Below are 23,440 nucleotides of genomic sequence, written 5' to 3'. Positions count from 1 at the left end.
CATTTTCTCATTTTAAGATATGATCTGTTCTTCCTCCTTGGGAGCATGTACATTTTCTCTTTGCTTTTGATGCTCTGAGCTATCATTTTAATGCCCCATAAGTGGGTCTATTCATACCTATTCTGCTCTTCAACCAGTCTATTAAAGTTCATTTTTGTACCATAATGTCTTTTATAATATTTAAAAACTCAGTGTTGCTTATTGTTTTATGGTTTTTATTCCTTTTTAGAAATTTTTATTTATCTATTTGCCTGTGTCAAGTCTTTGTTGTGGCACTTTTAGCTGTGGCATGAGAACTGTTAGTTGCAACACATGGGGTCTAGCTCCCTGACCAGGGATCTAACCTGAGCCCCCTGCATTGAGAACACGGAGTCTCAGCCAGTGAACTGCCAGGAGTCTTTGTTTTTATGGTGTTTCAATACAAGTGTTTGTTTTTGAATGGTTTTATGAACTCTGATCCTCTTCTGTGCTTTTGAAGATATTGTTGTACATATTTGAACTGTCTGTATTATTTGTTGTTCTTTGTCTGATATTCATTGAATACTCTGTTGACTTTCTTTTATGGTGTTGCCCACTAGTTATTTTACCATGTGAGTTCACGCTCATTAACGCCCTGGGGGGGCTCTTTGACTTGGCAGGTAACGTATGTCCAGAGGGAGGGCTGAAAGGCCTCGTGATGGCTTGTGTTCTGCCAAGTGTTAGGAATGTACGTATGTGTGTGGAGGTGTACACTTCAGGATGAGTACTCTGGAATGACAACCTGGAACAAGTTGTTATCAAATACAAGTTCACGTGCTAACACACAGTGAGGCCAAACAGTACGAAAACATTGGACTTTGGAGCAGAGAAAAGTTTATTGCAAGGCCAGTCAAGGAGACAGAGGCTCATGCCCAAAAGGCCCTGAACTCCATGAAGGGTTTCAGCAAAGCATTTTTAAAGTCTGGATGAGGGAAGGGGGTTTCAGATGTGATCAACTGGTGTACAATTCACTGATGGGTTGATATCAAGGTAAAAGGGCAGTGTCACGGGTTTAATTATCAATCCTTAGGCTCCAGGAGGCCTGGGAGCTATGTGTTCATGGTCGTCAATTGGTTTTAAAAAAAATTTATTATTTTAAAAATTATTTATTTATGTATATGACTGCACCAGGCTTTAGTTGTAGCATGCAAGATCTTTAGTTGTGGCCTGTGAACTTTAGTCACAGTCTGTGGGATCTGGTGCCTTGATTAGGGATTGAACCCAGGCCCCTGCCTTGGGAATGCAGAGTCTTAGCCACTAGACCACCAGGGAAGTCCCTTAATTTATTTTTTTATTGGAGTATTGTTGAGTTACAATGTTGTGTTAATTACTGCTGTACAGTAAAGTGACTCAATTTTATATATATATATACACACACACACACACACATTCTTTTTCATATTCTTTTCCGATTATGGCTTACCACGATATATTAAATATAGTTCTCTGGGCTGTACAGTTGGACCTTGTGTATCCATTCTGTATATACCAGTTTGCATCTGCTAATCCCAAATTCCCAGTCCAACTCTCTCCCACTCTTCCTTTCCCTTGGCAACCTTGGTGGGGTTTTCACATCTGTAAACCAATTCAAGGAGTATGCATCAGATACTATTATCTAGATTCTGAGATGGGAGCTAAAGCAAGGGATATGGGGGAAGGATCTGCCCCATTAGGGCCCCCCGGGTCCTGCTTGGTTACATAACCACTGCTTTTCTTGCCCTGTCCTGGAGGAACCTGGCTGTTCCTCACCCTTGGGCACTGTTCTTTCCAAGAGTTATTTTCTTTGGCTGTACTTCCCTTGTCCTCAGGCTGTGGGGCCAGGAGGAGTGCCTGGAGCCAGGCCTCTGTGGGCACCTGCTGTTCTCTGCTCCCAGCCCAGCCAGAAACCTGCTGCTGCTGTTCTGCCCCAAAGCACCGGCTGGCAGGCAGGTCCGCTCCAGTCCCCAGGGAAACATAAGGAAAAGAATAAAGTGGCTCTAAGATCCCCTTCAGAACCTATTACCCGGTTGTCGCTCGGCTGTCCTCTTATTTCCTAGGCTACTGTCAGATTCATCAACCAACCTCCCTTTCACCTTCATGCTTTCTCCAGGGTCAAACTGGGGAGAGGGAGCCAGCAGCCTCTGCTGGTTTCTCATCTTGCCGGAAACCAGAAATAGTAGTAAATGGACTTGAAAAGCAGCCTCTTAATAACCATGTGACCTCAGCCTAGTTATTTCAGTTTGCTGACCCATGAACTCTGACTGATAAGGAAACCTGCTACAGCAGGTAATTGTCTGTGGGTTGGCTCAGCACTGGCACATGTTATCTGTCAGTAAATATTTATTATTGTTGTTATCACATGGTTCAGGTAGTCATCCGTGGGAGCTGATACTGGCGGTTGGACTTGAGGATTTGAATGGCATGTTCCTGTGGGAGTGAATAGAGAAAGAAAGGGATGAGGGAGGCTTCGGAATTGCCCTGGAGTTTAAGGGTGAATGGGGAAAAAAAGAAAAGGAGATGGAGATGGAGGGTGCATGTCAGGAAAAAGTAGGGTCTCAGAGGCCAGGAGAGAGCAGAGCCTCAAGAAACATGGGGTTAAGACAGGAAGGAAGAGGGCAAGGCACAGCATTGAAAAGAATGACCTAGTGACATAGCGCTTGAGGACACAAAATAAACTGGTTAGAACCAACTAGTTCCAAGATGGTGGAAGATTAACTTTTTAGTAGACCTTGAGCCTTATTATATGCTCATTGTAATACGTTACCATAAGCTAAATGACACACCAGAGGCGCCATGATAGTTCTGAGGCTGATGATTAAAGCCCAAAAGTGGGAATGCTTGTATGCTTAGTCAGTCAGTTGTGTCTGACCTCTTGAAACCCAATGGACTGCAGCCCCTCTGGACTTCACTGTCCATGGGATTCTCCAAGCAAGAATACCAAAGTGGGTTGCTGTCGGGACCAGCCCAACAACAAACCAACCTGAGGGAGCGGTTCAGTTCAGTTCAGCTGAGTCGCTCAGTCATGTCTGACTCTTTGCGACCCCATGAACTGCAGCACGCCAGGACTTCCTGTCCATCACCAACTCCCGGAGTCTACCCAAACACATGTCCATCGAGTCGGTGATGACATCCAGCCATCTCATCCTCTGTTGTCCCCTTCTCCTCCCGCCCCCAATCCTACCCAGCATCAGGGTCTTTTCCAATGAGTCAACTCTTCGCATGAGGTGGCCAAAGTATTGGAGTTTCAGCTTCAACATCAGTCCTTCCAATGAACATCCAGGACTGATCTCCTTTAGGATGGACTGCTTGGATCTCCTTGCAGTCCAATGGACTCTCAAGAGTCTTCTCCAACACCACAGTTCAAAAGCATCAATTCTGCGGCGCTCAGCCTTCTTTGTAGTCCAACTCTCACATCCATACATGACTACTGGAAAAACCATAGCCTTGACTAGACGGACCTTTGTTGACAAAGTAATGTCTCTGCTTTTCAATATGCTGTCTAGGTTGGTCATAGCTTTTCTTCCAGGGAGCAAGCGTCTTTTAAATTCATGGTTGCAGTCACCATCTGCAGTAATTTTGGACCCCAGAAAAATAAAGTCAGCCACTGTTTCCACTGTTTCCCCATCTATTGCCATGAAGTGATGGGACAGGATGCCATGATCTTAGTTTTCTGAATGTTGAGCTTTAAGCCAACTTTTTCACTCTCCTCTTTCATCAAGAGGCTCTTTAGTTGTTCTTCCCTTTCTGCCATAAGGGTGGTGTCATCTGCATATCTGAGGTGATTGATATTTCTCCTGGCAATCTTGATTCCAGCTTGTGCTTCCTCCAGCGCAGTGTTTCTCATGATGTATTCTGCATATAAGTTAAATAAGCAAAGTGATAATATACAGCCTTGACCTACTCCTGTTCCTATTTGGAACCAGTCTGTTGTTCCATGTCCAGTTCTAGCTGTTGCTTCCTGACCTGCATACAGGTTTCTCAAGAGACAGGTCAGGTGGTCTGGTATTCCCATCTCTTTCAGAATTTTCCACAGTTTATTGTGACCCACATAGTCAAAGGATTTGGAATAGTCAATAAAGCAGAAATAGATGTTTTTCTGGAACTCTCTTGCTTTTGCAATGATCCAGCAGATGTTAGCAATTTGATCTCTGGTTCCTCTGCCTTTTCTGAAACCAGCTTGAACATCTGGAAGTTCATGGTTCACGTATTGCTGAAGCCTGGCTTGGAGAATTTTAAGCATTATTTTACTAGCATGTGAGATGAGTGCAATTGTGCAGTAGTTTGAGCATTCTTTGACATTGCCTTTCTTTGGGATTGGAATGAAAACTGATCTTTTCCAGTCCTGTGGCCACTGCTGAGTTTTCCAAATTTGCTGGCATATTGAGTGCAGCACTTTCACAGCATCATCTTTTAGGATGTGAAATAACTCAACTGGAATTTGATCACTTCCACTAGCTTTGTTCATAGTGATGCTTCCTAAGGCCCATTTGATTTCACATTCCAGAATGTCTGGCTCTAGGTGAGTGATCACATCATTGTGATTATGTTGGTTGTGAAGATCTTTTTTGTACAGTTCTTCTGTGTATTCTTGCCACCTCTCCTTAATAGCTTCTAGTTCTGTTAGGTCCCTACCACTTCTGTCCTTTATTGAGCCCATCTTTGCATGAAACATTCCCTTGCTATCTCTAATTTTCATGAAGAGATCTCTAGTCTTTCCCATTCTATTGTTTTCCTCTATTTCTTTGCATTGATCGCTGAGGAAGGTTTTCTTATCTCTCCTTGCTATTCTTTGGAACTCTGCATCCAAATGAATATATCTTTCCTTTTCTCCTTTGCTTTTTGCTTCCCTTCTTTTTATAGCTATTTGTAAGGCCTCCTCAGACAGCCATTTTGCTTTTTTGAATTTCTCTTTCTTGGGGATGATCTTGATTCCTGTCTCCTGTACAATGTCACTAACCTCCGTCCATAGTTCATCAGGCACTCTGTCTATCAGATCTAGTCCCTTAAATCTATTTCTCACTTCCACTGTATAGTCATAAGGGATTTGATTTAGGTCATACCTGAATCGTGTAGTGGTTTTCTCCACTTTCTTCAATTTCAGTATGAATTTGGCAATAAGGAGTTCATGATCTGAGCCACAGTCTGCTCCTGGTCTTGTTTTTGCTGACTGTTTAAAGCTTCTCCATCTTTGGCTGCAAAGAATATAATCAATCTGATTTCAGTGTCGACCATCTGGTGATATCCATGTGTAGTCTTCTCTTGTGTTGTTTTAAGAGGGTGTTTGCCATAACCAGTGTGTTCTCTCAGCAGAACGCTATTAGCCTTTGCCCTGCTTCATTCTGTACTCCAAGGCCAAATTTATTTGTTACTCCAGGTGTTTCTTGACTTCCTACTTTTGCATTCCAGTCCCCTATAATGAAAACAACATCTTTTTTGGGTGTTAGTTCTAGAAGGTCTTGTAGGTCTTCATAGAACTGTTCAACTTCAGCTTCTTCAGCATTACTGGTCGGGGCATAGACTTGGATTACCGTGGTACTGAATGGTTTGCCTTGGAAACGAACAGAGGGAGCAGTGCTGCAGAAGAATAAAGAAAAATAAGACTCAGAGATAAGGTGGCGGTCAGGGGGCTGATGCCATTTGAAAGCAAAAGCCCAGATCCTAATCCTTGCTTGCCTTTTATTGTTAACATCTACTTCTTTGTTCTTGCTCTAGGGATATCTGTTCTTTACAATCTCAGATTGGGGATAAAGATATACAATGCACAGTCCTCAGTGTCAAACCATCAGGACTTTCATGACTTTGTTTAGCCCTTCCATTAGTGACTTACTTTCTCAGCAAATTCCTCAAGGCTCTGATTATGGGAACAGTCACTAAAGGTTTTTCATCAGTCACATCAGTACTTCAACATCTTGTTTTCAAGATGTCTTTCCATGATGTACTTTTTACTGCTCCCAGCCCTTTGCCTGGAGGTGATGAGAAAGTCATTATTTTTCAAAGAAGCCCTGTTAATTATAGTACAGGCCTGTGCATAGCATATTCCCTGCAGGTTGCCATGCCCCCCTCCAAGGGATCTTCCCAACCCAGGGATCAAACCTGGGTCTCCCACATTGCAGGTGGATTCTTTACTGTCTGAGCCCCAGGGCAGCCCAAAAAGTGGGCAGTGACCCAATTCCTGGAAATCCCTGCTCCTTTCTCAAAACCATTGGAATAACCCTCCCACTCGTTAGCCTAGAAATTACCCAGCCCACAAAATCTAACCACCTAATATTTCAGTGCCTCTCACCTTCTGAGATGGCCCACACTCTGTCGGTGGAGTGTGTTTCTTCCAAGGCCATTCTCGCACCTCATTCTGTCTCTGGAATCTGTATCTCTCTAAATAAATCCACTTCTTACATATCACTTTGTTCTCGTTGAATTCTTTCTGTGATGAGACATAAAGAAACTGAGCTTCATTAAATCCTGTGACTAGGTATATGATCTCAGTTAAAAGCCTGTGGTTTCTGGTTGGGATTGAGTCTTGGCTTGTGGGTTCAAGTCCCACCTGAGGCGCATGGTTTCAGGGGGAAGTGTCATCCTCAAGACCACATGTTCAGGAGAAACTTTTCTTTTTAGTCTGTTGGATTTTGCACTTAGATTCTCCCTGGTGAATTTAAATCAGTTTTAGTGGAGCATAGGGGAGCCTCATTGCAGCCAGTTGAGAAATAAACAGGAGGTGGTGAAGTAGAGCCAAATATAGACCTTTCCCCCTGAAATGCTTGGCTGTGGAGAGGAGTGCGATAAGGCAACAGTGGGTGGAAGTGTCAAATCAGAAGGCTTGCAAGTGTGTTTGTTTCTCGATGGCAAATAGCCAGTTCCCTTGCTCATGGCTTTCTCCCCTTCCTTCCTCTTCTCTTCTCCTTGATCCTTTCCTTCTTCCCTCTTTCAATTTTCTTCTACAAGCTTAAATTTCTATCATGCTAGAAATGAATCTTAGACTGGAAGGTCCAAAAGAGAGAGAGAGGGAGAGGTTGCAGTTACTTGAGGAGGGATGGAGTAAAGTCCATGGGATTTCTCCTGAGAAGGCAGTAGGATGGGATCCAGAGCCCAGGTGGGGAGGAGAGGTATCAATGTAGTTAAGTTTGCAATGGCAGAAGGTGGGGAGGGAGAAGGAAAGTAATCAGGATTTCTTCTATGGAATTTACTTTGGTTTATTTAGAGCTGAAACCTTACAACTCAGACTGGACCTTGCACCCACACCTGGTCTCAGGACATAAAGAAGCTCAGGTTCTTTATGTCTCAGCACAGCAAAGTAATAGAGAAGTGGATTTATTTAGAGAGAAATGCACTCTACTGACAGAGCGTGGGCTCCCTCAGAAGGTGAGAGTGGCCTCGAAATATGGCATGGTTAGTTTTTATGGGCTGGGTAATTTCATAGGTTAGTGAGGGGGAGGATTATTCCAACTGTTTGGGGAAGGAGCAGAGACTGGGCCACTGCCCACATTTTAGGTTGGTCTCAGAACTGTCATGGAGCCTGGGTGTGTCATTTAGCTTGCTGATGTGTTGAAAGTGAAACTGTTAGTCTCTCAGTCGTGTCTGACTCTTTGCAATCCCTGAACTATAGCCCACTGGGCTACTAGAGTAGGTTGCCATTCTGTTCTCTAGGGGATCTACCCAACCCAGGGATTGAACCTGGGTCTCCTGCACTGGAGGCAGATTCTTTAAGGTCTGAGACACCTGGGAAGTCCTGCTGATGTGTTACAGTCAGCGTATACTGAGGCTCGAGGTCTAGTGGAAGTTGACTGGTCTACCATCTTTTACTTAAGGGACTCTAATCAGTTTCTGTCATGTCCTTGGGGCTGTGTTGTTCTCTTAAAGTTTGTGCCCTGTCTCCTTCCCTTCTATTTCAAAATGAACACATAGAAATGCAGCTGGAGGGCACTGAATGGACCCTAGGCCTGCAAAACTTCTCCATAGGTGAACCAAATGACTTAACAGAGTGATGTGTGACTAGGTGTTTGGGGCCTAGACGATGCTTGTGGGGATAATACCTCTGTCACCTAGGTCTCAGACCCTGTTTTCAGTTCAGTCACTCAGTTGTGTCCAACTCTTTGCGACCCCATGGACTGCAGCACGCCAGGCTTCCCTGTCCATCACCAAATCCCAGAGCTTGCTCAAACTCATGTCCATCGAGTCGGTGATGCCATCCAGCCATCTCATCCTCTGTCATCCCCTTCTCCTCCTGCCTTCGGTCTTTCCCAGCATCAAGGTCTTTTCCAATGAGTCAGTTCTTCACATCAGGTAGCCAAAGTATTGGAGCTTCAGCTTCAGCATCAGTCTTTCCAATGAATATTTAGGACTGATTTCCTTTAGGATTGACTGGTTGGATCTCCTTGCAGCCAAGGGACTCTCAAGAGTCTTCAACACTACATTTCAAAAGTATCAATTCTTTGGCACTCAGCTTTCTATATTATGGTCCAGCTCTCACATCCATACATGACTACTGGAAAAACAATGTGAAGGTCGCTGAATTGTGTCCGATTCTTTGTGATCTCATGGACTATACAGTCCATGGAATTTTCCAGGCCAGAATACTGAAGTGAGTAGCTTTTCCGTTCTCCAGGGGATCTTCCCAACCCAGGGATCAAATCCAGGTCTACCTCATTGCAGGCGGATTCTTTACCAGCTGAGCTACAGGGAAGCCCAAGAATACTGGAGTGGGTAGCCGATCCCTTCTCCAGTGGATCTTCCCAACCCAGGAATCAAACCGGGGTCTCCTGCATTGCAAGCAGATTCTTTACCAACTGAACTATCAGGGAAACCATAGCTTTGACTATATAGACCTTTGTCAGCAAAGTAGCGCCTCTGCTTTTTAATATGCTGTCTAGGTTTCTCATAGCTTTTCTTCCAATTTCATGGCTGCAGTCACTATCTGCAGTGACTTTGGAGCCCAAGAAAATAAAGTCTGTCACTGTTTCCATTGTTTCTCCCTCTATTTGCCAAGAAGTGATGGGACTGGATGCCATGATCTTGGTTTTTTGACTGTTGAGACTCTGTTTTCAGCTACTTGTATTTGTGTGTGTATGGGAGGGGTGTGTGTGTGTATGTGCATGCATGTACGTGTACAAGTAGGGTTAGAATTTACTCACTATATGCAGGTGTGCAAAAAAGAGGAAGGAAGGAAAGAAGGAAGGAAGACAGTGTTTAGCATTTTAAAAAATTAATTTGTTTTTATATGTATTCTTTGTTTTTACTGAGGTATAGTTATTGACAATATTAATATTAATTTCAGGTGTACAACATAGTGAATCAAAATTGTTATAGATTATACTCTTTTTAAAGTTGTCATAAAATGTTGGTTGTATTCACTCTGCTATACAATATATTCTTGTTGCTTATCTCTTTTCATCATAGTAGTTTGTATCTCTTAATCTCTTACCTCTATCTTGCCCCTGCCCCACCCTCAGGCACCCTTGATTTTCTAATATTCTGGTTATCTTGCTCAAAAATGCCCATAGAGCTGACAACAAAAGGTTAAGAGCCTGTATGTTCAGGCCACTCAAGCTGGTTGTTCTCTTGTTCTCTGTCCATCCCCTCCCTGGCCAGTGTTTGCTTCACCTATACCATATGCACCTGACTGACCTTTCTGTGTGCACGCCCCAGGTCATAGCTGGGGATTGTTCTCTTCTAAGGAGTGGTGAGCTGAGTTCTCCTCTGCTGGTTTCCCTGGAAACTAAGAGCCCACCTGAGATCAGATCCGCAATAACTAGTAATCTCCCCTTCTTCTTCCTAGGAGTGAAGATGCTGCCACATCTCGCCCGCCATCTGCTGCCCATGGACCTTGCTTCAGATGTGTAAGCTCCCCCATCCATGAAATCACTGATGCCTCTGTTGTTGACTGCAGGCTTTTTCTTTGGTCTTGAAGCTGAGCAAGTGTAGGGCTTGGAGGCCTGTGGGGTGCAGCCCAGCAGAGCCCTCAACATCTGAGGGAGGTGCTAGACCAATTATGCAGAATGTATAAATGGGGATCAGAAAACACGGCCCCTTCGCTTCCTTGAGAGCATGAAAGAGGCAAGTGGAGACCTCCCTGGTGGTCCAGTGGTTAAGACCCCTGCTGTGAATGCAGTGGGGGGTGGTGTGTGGGTTCAATCCCTGGTTGGGGAACTAAGATCCTACGTGCCGCAGGGTGTGGCCAAAAGATAAACAAGAAAGCAAAAGCAAAAATAAAATGAACCAAAGGGGCAGTAAATGGTGAAGCAAGAGTGATCAGGACGTGGACTTTCTTTGAGAGGTGCTGTGTGTTTTCTCTCCCTGCCCACCCTCACGTTGAGCGAAGTGAAGGGGCTCCCTGAGAACCACGGTGAGCGTCACAAGTGTCTTCCCGAGTTCAGGGGTCAGTCTGGAGCAGATGCCTCTTCCTTCCTAAAAATAGAGGCAAGAGATCAGCTAGAACCCACCTGAGGAGGCAAGGCTACCATGGGAGCCCGCCACACCAGCTGGCCAGGGAACCCACACTAGCTGGCCACACCAAACTGGCCTCGCTGGGCACAGAATGGAGACAGCAGGGATTGGGTTGGCTGACACATGTGTGTGTGAGTATGCCGATGCACTCGCTTTCTTATGTGTGATCTGGAAATTCATCCTGAGCAGGCACCACAGTGAGATCCGTTGGGAGATACTCATCCGTCTCAGTTTCTCCTTTGAAGAGCTCCAGCTTGGAATCACCTTCAGACTTCCCACTAGAATCCTCTTCTGCTCCTAGAAGCCTCTAAGTAAGTAAGTGGTAGTTGCTCAGTCATGTCTGACTCTTTTTGACCCATGGACTGTAGCCTGCCAGGCTCCTCTGTTCATGGAATTCTCCAGGCAGGAATATTGGTGGATAGCCATTCCCTTCTCCAAGGCATCTTTCCGACACAGGAATCAAACCCAGATCTCCTGCATTGTAGGCAGATTCTTTACTGACTGAGACAGCAGGGAGGCCCCAGTGACTTAAAGGGAATATGCTGTCTCAGAGCCAGGATGTTTCAGCAGCTTTTCCTCATGTTGCAACACTCATGGGGGTGGTTGTTGGGTCAGCCTGAGCCTAGTATCCAGGGACCTGGGCCTTCCTGACCTGCACTGTCTTAGAACCTCCAGAATTCTTGCAGTCTACCACCAGTATCATAGCCTGTTACCCCTGGCCAGAGAGATGGAGCAATTGCCAAAGTTGCCCAGTGCTGGGTCCAGGAGCTGTGAAGTCTGCTACAGTCAGAACCCCTGGCTGAGCTGTAGCCAGAGTTAAAGAGGCGAGAAAAGTCATAAGTTACCATAGTTGAAAAAGAGAGCATGAAATCCCAGTGCCACCCGAGAGCAGGCCGCTCGCTGAAGATTTCTCCACCCTCACGGAGCCCACGGGTGCCCGCTCACATCACGGCCCCTCTTCTCTCCCTCTTCTCGTTGCGCTGCATCTCTGCTGTGGTGCACAGGCTTCTCTTGCTGTGGAGCCCAGACTCTAGAGTGTGAGGATTCTCTAGTTGCGATGCAGCCGGTGGGATCTTAGTTTCCCCGTCCCAGAATCAAACCCGTGTCCCCTGCATTAGAAGGCAGATTCTTAACTACTGGACCACCAAGAAAGTTCCCAGGCCCCTCTTCTCTAGCCAGCATCTCAAGTCAAAGTGGGATGTGCTCACATTATTAGGCCTTTTGTTTAGAAAGAGCTTGGACCTTCTATCAGCAGATTTGGATTCTAAGCCTGGTTTTATCACTTTACCAGCTTCAGGACTTTGGATGGCTGTGTCTCTTCCCTATGCCGAGCCTCCTCACTTTTCTTCATGCTTGGAGATGATCATGCCTATTCTAAAGGGTTGTTGTATGAATGAACTGAGATAACACATGTGAAAGAGCAGGGACCCACAAGTTGCTTTCTTTCCTTGTCAGCTTTGACCTTGACCCCTGTCTCTAATCATGCCCCATCAGGGGCAGCCACTGCTTATTGGGAAGACAGAGGGAGAGAAGGTTTCTACCCCGTCCTTGTAACGCTGCTGTGCTGGTGGGAAGGATGGGCATGCTTTCTCTCAGCCAGCCGCTCCCGATGGGGAATGCCATCCACCTGTAGCATGCATGCGATGGATCGCCATGGGGCACCAGCGGCCAGTCGTGATGCAGGGTGGGGTCCATGCAGAGTGCAGACAGAAACACACAATAGGAAGGAAACACCTGGCTCATGGCCCTCCTCCAGGGCCTGTCCCCAGCCGTAGTGGCCTCCCCAGCTGATCTTCTGTTTCAGTCTTACACCTTGAATCCATCTTCCATGATGCCCCAGAGGGAGCTTTCTGAAACCCTAGTCTGTTCACGTCACTCCTCCTCTTCAAACCCTCAGTGGATCCCTACTGTTTAGAACTGTGATTTTTAAATAATGGATTATTACCTTCAATGGGTCAAAAAATCAAGGTAGTGAGTTATAATCAGCATTAAAAAAAAATTAAATAGACTAAATGTCAGCCTTAATTGCATGTATTGTTTCCTGAAACGATTGTTTATTTTAGCATATCTTTACAATTCTAAAGTTTATTAAAGTTTAAGTTAATAAAATATTGAAAGCATTTTATTTCCCAAAACAGCACATTTCCTATTTTTTAAAAAGCCAACTGAGTCCACCAAAATTGATACTGTATAGCAAATGCTCCATAATAATTAACCACATATTGTTAATTGCTATAAAAATGCATTGGATTTAATTAGCTTGAAACAGTACTTTCTGTATATTACAAAACGAACTAACATTCTTTGGATAGTTATTCTTCAGAAGGAAGTACTCTTTTTTCACAGTCTGTTTTTTTCACTTTTAAGAAAATTGGAGTACATTGCTTTACACTGCTGTGTCAGGTTCTGCTGCACAGCAAAGTGTATCAGCCATATATATAAATATATCCCCTTTTTTGGATTTCCTTCCCATTTAGGGTGTCACAGAGCACTGAGCAGAGTTCCCTGTGCGATAACAGTATGTTCTCATGAGTTATCTGTTTTGCACATAATAGTGTAAATATGTCAGTTCCAATTTCCCAGTTCATGTCCACCCTCCTATTTCAGTATTATTTCAGACTGTTATAAATGTGAGCATGCATTTTAATGGGGATTTGACTCCCACATATTTTACATGTATTTCGGATAGTCTGGAATAATTTTTAACAACTTTGCACTGAGGTGTAACATTTATTTGAGTAAAATGCAGGGTCTTAAGTGCAGCTTGATGGATTTTTATATATGCATGCTCTCATGTAGTCACCACTCACGTCAAGAGATAGAGCATATGTAGCACCTCAGAAAGCTCCCCCATGCCCATTCTCTGTCAAAACTACTCTCCTTCCTATGCCCCTGTTTCCTGCAAGGTAATGGCCATTCTTACTGCTATAATCTTCAATTTATTTCTGCCTGTTCTTGAACTAAATGTAATCAAAGAATATGTACTGTTTTGGGGTTTGGCTTCATTAGCTCAATATTATGTCTGAGATACATTCATGAAGTCCCATGTAGCTGTACTGTATCCACTATTGTATTCCATTGTATGAATATACTGCAGTTTAATTATCCACTTCTCCTATTGATGGCTGTTTTAGGCTGTTTCCAGTTTCTGGCTATTAGGAACAAAGCTCCTGGAATATTTTTGTGCATGTCTTTTTGCGGCCATATTACCAGAAGTAAAATTTTTAGATCACAGGGTAGATGTATGATGGCTCCTTAAATGGCCAAATGGTTCTCTAAAGTAATTACATTTGAGATTCATATCTACATGTCTACATCTATGTATATGGCATATATATGTATGTACATATAGTCCAGGTTGCCATGTGAAATGATTTTATTATCATTGTTCTTAGTAAGAAAAACACATTGAAAGGTACTTATTAGAGGAAAAAGTCATATTCCTTCACATGCTTATATCTCCTTTAAAAATTTCTTCTGCCTCGTCTCCCACCCACTCCTCCAGCTCTTCACTTGCCCGAAAGATCTTTTCCCTCTTTTTTTTGTTTGTAGAGTCCTACTTGCCCCTGAATATTCACTTCAAATTAATTTTTTTCCAGGAAATCTCCTCTGTTCACCCCTTTCTTCTCTCCCTTTGTGCCCCTTTAGAACCTGTCCATTCTCCTATCATAGTGCTTACTGCCTTGTATTTTATCTATCTCCTACCAAACTATTTCATTACACATGAGATCGTTGAGGGAGAAACTGTGATCCACCCTTAGAATCCATGGTGAACATTTGTTCTTTGCCCCTCTTCTTCCACTTCCCCTTCTTTTACTAACAGCCTCTAGTTTTAATCCAGGGAGATACTTTTCTGCACTCTCTGTTCAGGTAGGTCAGATGTGGTCCCATTCCCCTGGTATCAAAGATATGCTTGGAATCCTGGTCTTGGTTCCTCTGCACATCTGGTGTCTTTGCCATAGAACTTGGTTGCCTAGCTGGTTGGAAAGAGCTCTAGGGGAGCATGGACCATGCTGTCTATGTCTTCTCCATTTCCTGCACAGCCTGTAGTCATTAGCCCATTATTTACTGGGCAATGGGCCAAGTGCTTTACATTTACAGCTTCATTTGGTTTTCCTAGCAGCCCTATTGTTACAGAGTCCAAACTCACTCTACTCACTTCATAACAAACCAGTACATCTACAGACAAGTGGTTGAGGCAAGGAGTAAAGCAAGTTATGATCTGCTTTATTTTTTCAGAAAGTCAGCAGACCAAGAAAATGGCAAGACTAATGTCTCAAAATAACCTTCTTGTGGGGTCTAGATGCTGTTTTGTTTTGTTTTAATAGAGCAGAAAGGGAGAGGAGGTGAAGAAGTAAAGTAAAGGCTGTTTATCTTGCAAAATAGGAGGGGGTGTGTTAATTTCTTCTTTTCTGCAGTCATTCACAGGTAGACAGGATCAGACTGTCTCCCTGTGAGCTGAACAAAGCCACTTTAGTTTAACATTCAGGCAGAGGGGCAGGATTCCCTGAGGCAGGCCAATATATATGATTATAATAACAAAAGCAACAACAAGCAAAGGCTAAAGTCATAGACACAGATCCATCATGGAGTCAGAATTGGCTCTTCCCTGTTGCACTATGAGGTGATGGTACTATTATCATCTCTGTTTTAGAGATGAGAACTTGGGTTCAAAGAAATTAAACAGCATACAGCAAATGTACTTCGATAGCTGAAACTTAGACTCAAAGCTCAGGGCTGCCTTTGTATCAAAGATAAAACATTGAACTTTTCCTCTGTTGAGATTAGATGCTTAAAGAAATGTATGAGTAGACTTTTCACAGGTGTTGCATGAGTGGCTCCTTTACTTTTCTTGAAGCATTTTAAAGATGTCATTCTGTTGTTGTTTGGTCTCCATTGTTTCTGATGCATAGTGAGCTGTGATTATATTTGTTCTTCTTTACAGTATGTGTTGGGCTTCCCTGGTGGCTCAGTGGTAAAGAATCCACCTGCCAATGCAGGAGACATGGGTTCGGTCCCTAGGTCAGGAAGATCCCCTGGAGGAAGAAATGGCAATCTGCTCTAGTATTCTTGCCTAGATAATCCTAGGGACAGAGGTGCCTGGCGGGCTACAGTCCATGGGGTCACAAAGAGTCAGATGTGATTTAGTGACTGACTCAACAACAACAGTATGTGTTTTGTCTTTTATTTTCTGGGTATTTTACAGATTTTCTCTTTATCCTTACTCATCAGTAATTTGATTATGATGTGCCTAGGCATGGTTTTCTTTGTATTTTCATGTTTGGAGTTTTCTGAACTTCTTGAATTGTGGATTTGTCAGGGAGTGTGTAATTTCCTCGGTTCTGTCTCGTCACAACAAAAATTTGAAGCGACAGACGTTAAAGCCCTCGGTGCGTCACAGCTCTCGGACAGTGTTACAGCTCCGTGTTACAGCTCAGCTTTATTTAGAAAATAAAGGAAACTACATCCTGGAGGCGCGAGGGCATGCCGACCCACAAGACGCGACGAGGAAAGATAGAGAGAGCGAGAAAGAGTGAGAGAGAGAGAGAGACCCCCGGCCCTTTGGTGCCTCTTTTTGTATGCTTTTTCCTCCCCCTGGCCTGCACTAGGTAAGCTGGGCGAGCCAGGAGGGCTGTTTGTTCTACCTGAGGTCCTCACTCTGGTCCTCAAACCTTCCTTTGTTCCATTTTCGAGGGCTTTTCCCTTCCTTGTCTTTTAGCCACCGCCATTCTGCACTCCTTTTTCCTATTCTAACTACCTAACAGATTGAAATTTTTTTCTTATTGAATTCGCAAAAATTTCAGCCATTATTTCTTCAGGTATTTGCTTTCTGTCCACTTTTCTCTACCTTCTTCTTAGACCCCAATAACACAAATGTCAGACTAGTCAATGTTTTCTATCAATATTCTGTTCATATAAAAAAAAAAAATCTTTCCTCTGTGGTTCAGTTTGACCTGCCCTCACTTTCAGAATATCAAGTATGCTGTTGTCTTGTCTAGTGAATTCTTAATTTCAAATATTGTATTTTTCAGTTTTAGGGTTTATATTTAGCTTAATTTTTAGACATTTCTTATTTATCTTGAATTTCACCAGGTCCTCAATGTTACACTAACCTTTTTATATAAAATATTTTAAATGTGTTTATTATTTCAAGATTCTTATGTGCTAATTCCAATATGGGTTTCATCTTTAGATCTGTTACTATTGACTATTTGTTCTCCTGATTGTCACATTTTGGGGGTTCTTTGTATGCCAACTAATTTATTATTGTATGTTTGTTATATGTGATTTACTCTAGAGTGTCTTGATTCTGTTATCTTTCTTTAGAAAGTACTTTGTCTTAGCAGATGGTTCAGTTGCTGACAGATCACTGTAATCTGTAGAAGCTTAATTTTAGCTTTTTGCGGAGTTGGTTTCTTTTAGTTCTGTCTTATTCCTAAGGGATAGATCCGGAATGTGATTTTTACTCCTAGTGTGTAGTCCTGGAAGAGTGTCAGTGGAAAGACCACAGTGTTTACTAAGCCTCTCTGACACGGCAGAACTTGAGCTTCAAACTCTGCTCAGCTCTTTGGTCACCCTGCAGCTGCTTCCCAAGAAACATAGAGTGGCACCCTGTGTGTGAAGTGTTCAGCAGTCAGCCTAGGGTTTGAGGAGTGTTGTACACGGATTTCAAGGCGCCTTCCTGTGCTTCCTTCATTTACAGGACTTCGCCCTTCAGTTTCTGTCGGGAGCTGCAACAGGCATTACTGACAAAATGGAGGCACGGCCCCAACCCCCTCTCATCCCGCAGGCACGGTGCCACGACGAAGGAGTTCGGTCTTGTGATTCTGACTTGTCCTTTCCTTCCTCTGGTTGAGTTGGCTGGAAAGAATGTTATAATCCATAAAGTTAACTATTGACATTTGTTCAAGGATCTTTACAAAGAATGTTCCAGGATGAGCACACAGGCTGCAGCTTGAGATCATGGGAAAACATTGTTATCTGAAACCTGCCTGTAAGGGGAATGTTTATGGCAAAAGAAGTTTGCTGAGTTTAGGGGTTAGGAATAATTAAGAATAGTTAGAAGCTAAAAGTTTAAGGTATGTTGTAGTGTTGGCATATTTTACTATAGCTTATGCTGCTGCTAAGTCGCTTCAGTCGTGTCCGACTCTGTGCGACCCCATGGACTGTAGCCTACCAGGCTCCTCCGTCCATGGACTTTTCCAGGCAAGAGTACTGGAGTGGGGTGCCATTGCCTTCTCCGACTATAGCTTATAGAAACTAGGAATTTTAGAGATACTAATAGCTAAAAAGCCTTTTTAGGAGATGATGAGCTTAAGTTACTAGGGAATAACAGGATTTAAAGAGATAAGAAATAAACTGAGGAATGTGATATACAGCCCAGAGACAAACTTGAGTTACAATGTCATCACTAGGACACTTAAGAGGGAACTCTGAAGGACAACAATGATTTATGGAGACAGTAAATATGGGTGAGGAGAAGATCTGATGAGCAAGGCAACTCAGGCCTCGGGGATCTCGATAAGCTGCCTCGGCGCTCACCTTAAAGATGTATCTATCTTTCTGATGCTTGCTATAATAGACTGCTCCCTAATTTCTGTGACTTAGGCAGAAGGCCTTCCCTGATCCTTTTCTAACCAGGTCAATTTAAAACTCTAATCAACATGCCCCCCGAACGGTGGCACTCTATAAGATTATTCATAAAAGAGAGTATTTTAATCTAAACGCCTCTTGTTAGCATCTTAGTTTGTTTGATAAATGTGCCTGTGCCTTTAGAGCTAATGTGCATGACTGCACCTTAACAATAAACAGCATTGACAGCCTGAACGCATAAAAAGTCCCAATGGGCACAGAACCCTTCGAGGGGGAGAAAGTCTATCAGAAAAACATAAGAAATATTATTCTGTAAAACTGTTATTCAATCTATATTTACTTGCTATGTTTTTGCTCCTAACATGTTGAACCTGTATAATAAAAGTATAATAGAGACTTATATAAATAAAGGTTTAGCACTAATATGAAAATAATAAGACAATTGTTAATCTAGCTGGTACGTTCTGTGCCTGACACAAAAATACTTTTAGAAAAGGTGTTCTGGCTGATCAACCCTTATCAATAAAGAGTCATAAGATGTTAGCAGGCCTCCAGGCCAGAAGATGATGTAAACAACGTGAGACTTTTGTAATTAAGATATACAAAAAGTATCCTGCTTTCGATAGGGGTCAAAAACTGCTGACCCGTTGAGCTGATTTGGCATGACTCTACATTTTACATTTTTCTCTACGTACAACTCAAGATATAAAAGCTCCCTTTGAAAAATAAAGCTCAGACGCTGCTTCACACCTGCCTAGACTCGCTCTGTCTTCTCTTCCCTTCGCCGCCGCCCCCAATCCTGAGGGAACCCCTGGACCAGCTGGAGCAGGACTCCGGCAAGTTTCCAGTCACTCCATGCCTTGTGCATAGTGTAAAGAGGGATGTGCCTTTAGTGGAAGATCTCTCACCCAACGTGCTTCCTTTCTCTCAAGAGTCAGAGCCCCTCCATCCTTCCCTGCTTTTGTTGCTGTCCTATGCCTTAAGGCAGTTGTTTTTCCAGAGTATAGAATTGTCACATGTGGGAGGATTAGTTTGATATGAACTGTTCTGCTATTGCGGAGAAGGCAGTGGCACCCCACTCTAGTACTCTTGCCTGGAAAATCCCTTGGACGGAGGAGCCTGGTAGGCTGCAGTCCATGGGGTCGCTACGAGTTGGACATGACTGAGCAACTTCCCTTTCACTTTTCACTTTCCTGCATTGGAGGAGGAAATGGCAACCCACTCCAGGATTCTTGCCTGGAGAATCCCAGGGACGGGGGAGTCTGGTGGGCTGCCGTCTATGGGGTTGCACAGGGTCGGACACGACTGAAACGACTTAGCAGCAGCAGCAGCAGCATTCTGCTATTGGGCATCCCAAGTGGCACTGGTGGTAAAGAACCTGCCTGCCAATGCAGGAGATGTAAGAGACGCAGGTTTGATCCCTGGGTCAGGAAGATCCCCTGGAGGAGGGCATGGCAACCCACTCCAGTATTCTTGTCTGGAGAATCCCATGGACAGAGGAGCCTGTCAGGCTACAGTCCATAGCGTTGCAAAGAGTTGGACACGACAAACGATTTAGCATAGCATGCGTGCATTCTGCTATTACCAGAACCAGAACACCTTCCTCACTTTTTCCCCCTGTCATCTCAACACCATGACTGTGAGAGAACTAAGACGTCAAGGAAGCAATGACAAAATGCTCCAAGAGAGAGTTACAAGGGCTAATAAGAAAGAGACAGTATAATGGAATGGTTAACTCTATAGACCAGGGAGGCAGTCTTGGGTTGGGTTTGGATCTCAGCTCTGCCACTTACCAGATGAGGAAGTGCATGAGCTTATGCAGCTTATGAGCTTATGCAAGATGCTCAACCAGTTGGGATCCTGTATTCCCATCACAAAATGGGTTTGGAAATACTTTTTTTTTTTGACTGCTCTGGGTCCTCGTTGTGATGCTTGGCCTTTCTCTGGTTGGGGCCTGCAGGCTTCTCTTCATGAGGTGCACGGGCTCTAGAGCTCGAAGGCTCAGTGGTTGTGGTGTGTGGGCTTAGTTACCCCATGCCGCGTGGGCTCTTAGTTCCCTGATCAGGGGTTGAACCTGTGTCCCCTGCATTGGAACTCAGATTCTTCTTCTTCTTCTTTTTTTTTTTTTTTTTAATATTTTAGCTGCGCTGGGTCTTAGTTGTGGCATGTGGGATCTAGTTCTCTGACCAGGGGTTGAACCTGGGCCCCTGCATTGGAAGTATGCAGTCTTAGCCACTGGACCACCGAGGGAAGTCCCTGAAAGTTGAATTCTTAACCATTGGACCACCAGGGAAGTCCCTGGTAATACATTTTCATACTTTTTTTGGGGGGGGAAAGGTGAGGGTTAAATGAAGTGCTTAGTACCAGAAATGCCACACAATAACACTATAAGCAAAGGCATTTACTACCGTTAATTTGAGAATGATGTATTCTTTCACTGTGGGCTTACAGGAGAAGACAGAGCAAGAAAACATTCTTTTCCAGGCAGTAGGTGGGTGCCTTCTGGTGGGACTATTGGGACTAGAAGTCTCTGTCTACAACAGTGACATTCACAGTTGTCTGGAAATAAGCAAAATCCCAAACTTCAGAGTTTTCTTATTGTTCCAGGAAATGTTTATTAAGAGCTGGATCATCGGAACCAGATCCATCAGGAATTTTAGAATAAAGGGACAAAGGTGATGGAGTTCAGCAAGAAGCTGTCTGGAAGTGGATATCAAGGGCAAAGGCTAGGAGATGACATCTTCTCCCGATCCCTGCTCCAATGCAGACCCCTTCCCTGAGCTCTCCGACTAGACATAAAGTGGTCTTTCTTAACAAACTCAAGCATCTCTGGAAATTTTTTTTTTTGGAGATGAAGTTCATATAATAGAAAATTCCCATTTTAGGCATTTTAAAGTGTATAATTAAGTGAATTCTAGTACATTCATGATGTTGTACAACCATCATCAGTATCTAATTCTAGAACATTTTCATCACCCCCAATGGAAACACCATACCCATTAAATAGTTGTGCCCCATTCCCCCTTCCTCCTAGCCCATGCCAACCACCATCTACTTTTTAGATTCACCTATTCTGTACAATTTATATCAACGGAATCATACAATAGGTGGCTTTTGGTGTTGGGATTCTTTTCACTTAGCATATGTTCTTGCAGTTTGTCCATTGCCTGGAATTTTTAGATATTCATTTTTGTGTAAATTTCTGTGTCTTTTGGACTTTTCCGAGTTAATTTCATCTCAGGGGTTTCCTATGGGGAACAGGGAATCATGAAGAAGTAAGGAATGAGGGGTGGGGTGCAGAGTATGTGGGGCATGCTACACCCTTCTGTCTGTAGTTCTCTGTTTCTGCACCCCGTTAACAATGCTTTCCTGTAGGACCATCTCTGTTTTTCTAGCTGAAAATCCCCTCATCCGGACCCACAGTCAAAAGGCCGACATCTTTTTAAGGTGCCCATTTAAACGCAATGAAGCAATGCTGTTTAGGAAAAAGTTCTTGTGTTTTAACATCAGATGTGGCTTTGAATCCCACTTTAAAGACTGCATATAGACTCGGGGAATACCAGTGTAGAGGAGACCTGTGTCCATTTTGTCAGCAGAACCGGGGAAAGGGCACATGCCCAGAGATGACCTGAGCCATAACGTGGCATGAAAGGACAACAGCAGAAACAGCTGCTGCGCACCAGGTCTATGTCAGTTCTGTGTGGTGATAGCATACAATGACTTTTCTGTGGTCTAAGGGTGGGAAGTAAGTGGGGGGACAGCCTTAGCTCCCCTCATTTCTGCTTTTGCTGACGGGAATGTGGGGTTTTAGCCCCCTACTAGGGATTGAACCTGCGCCCCCTGCACTAGAAGCGTGGTGTCTTAACCACTGGACTGCCAGGGTAGTCCTCTCCCTCATTTTTTAAAAAATTTTTTCTCTTAATGTATGTATTTTATTTAGGTATAGTTGCCTTGCAATGTTTCAGGTGCACAGCAAGGTGATTCAGTGATACATATACACATATATTATTTCTGAAATTATTTTCCATTACAGGTTATTACAAGATATTGACTATAGTTCCCTGTGAAAGTGAAAGTCACTCAGTTGTGTCTGACTCTTCGCCACCCCATGGACTATATAGTCCATGGAATTCTCCAGGCCAGAATACCGGAGTGGGTAGACTTTCCCTTCTCTAGGGGATCTTGCCAACCCAGGGATTGAACCCAGGTCTCCCGCATCACAGGCAGATTCTTTACCAGCTGAGCCACAGGGAAGCCCATAGCTCCCTCTGCTATACAGTATACCTTTGTTGCATATCTGTTTTTTAATTAAAAATCTAACATTCCAAAAACAAAAAATAAAAAACAGAAGAAAACAAATCTAGCATTCTATTCAAACCAGGTCAAACAAGTGGAATCAAAATGTCAATTTTTTTAGTTGGGCAAAAATTCAGAAGTTTTCTCAAATTTATATAATATACATATATATATATGTATACAAAAGCTTTTCTATGCGCCCCGCCTCCCCCATTTCCGATGGTCCCAGCATGGCCTAGGGGCCACTAAGGGCTCCCAGCCGTCTGGGGAAACAGAGAAGTGTAACAGAGAACCTGCAGACCTTGAGAAGACCTGCTGGGTAGATGGGGCACAAGTAGCCAAGACAGATGTCCAGAGGTCCAGGCAAGCGCCAGGACATTTGGCAGCTTGCAGGATACATGAGGACAGCAAGGGGCAGACATCTCCACACAGCGCACACTCACATAGAATTTATGTTACAGTCTGGAGAAAGGAAGTGGCAGCGGCCGAACTGAGCGAAATGAAGTTTCTGCCCCACAGTAGGAGGGGGGCTAAATAGAAATTCAGGACAAATAGACACACAGGGAAGGTCATGTGAGGATGAGATAGGCAGAGATTGAAGGGATGGATCTATGAGCCCGGGGAATACCAAGGATTGACGGCAAATACCTGAAGCCAGAGGGGAGGAAGCTTCTCTCTCACAGCCTCCAGTAAGAATCAGCTTCGCTGACATACTGATTTTGTACTTCTGGCCTCCTGAACTGTGAGAGAATAGATTTCTCTCATTTTAAGCCAGTTTATGGCACTTTGTTACAGTGACCCCAGGAACCTAATACAGATTAGATACTGTTTCTGGGATTCATTCATATCTTCATAATGTTTATAGTTTTAAAAAAGTGTACTCACATGGTTTATTTGTCATGGTAAATTCTTGCCAAATGTGATACTGTGACTTGCAATAAAATAGATATTCAGTCTTCCTCCCTTTTCCTGGCACAGAGCGCCTAAAAACCTTGAAGTTTCCTGTGATAAGTGCCATGAAGATGTAGTTTATTGTGTCAGCGAGGTGACTTCTGGAAAGCACCTAAGGATGAGGGCTGGGTGCTCCTGGAGCCAAACTCGTGATTAGAAGGTGGGA

General features: G+C 43.7%; 1 long non-coding RNA gene across 1 annotated transcript; it reads right to left on the bottom strand.

Moving 5' to 3' along the window:
• Positions 1-1,292: 1,292 nt before the first annotated feature.
• LOC145518040 (uncharacterized) lies at positions 1,293-23,429 on the bottom strand. Its single transcript, XR_014062535.1, has 4 exons — positions 23,209-23,429; positions 9,719-10,395; positions 6,281-6,418; positions 1,293-5,571 (listed from the first exon to the last, which is right to left on the bottom strand). It is a non-coding gene; the product is annotated as an uncharacterized LOC145518040 (long non-coding RNA).
• Positions 23,430-23,440: the final 11 nt, after the last annotated feature.

The sequence above is a fragment of the Giraffa tippelskirchi genome, chromosome 8 (assembly GCF_054371585.1).
Source record: "Giraffa tippelskirchi isolate mGirTip1 chromosome 8, T2T-mGirTip1v1.2.pri, whole genome shotgun sequence".
NCBI lineage: Eukaryota > Metazoa > Chordata > Mammalia > Artiodactyla > Giraffidae > Giraffa > Giraffa tippelskirchi.
Note: the sequence above shows the minus strand (reverse complement) of the source record. Positions and strands in the feature narration are given on the sequence as shown.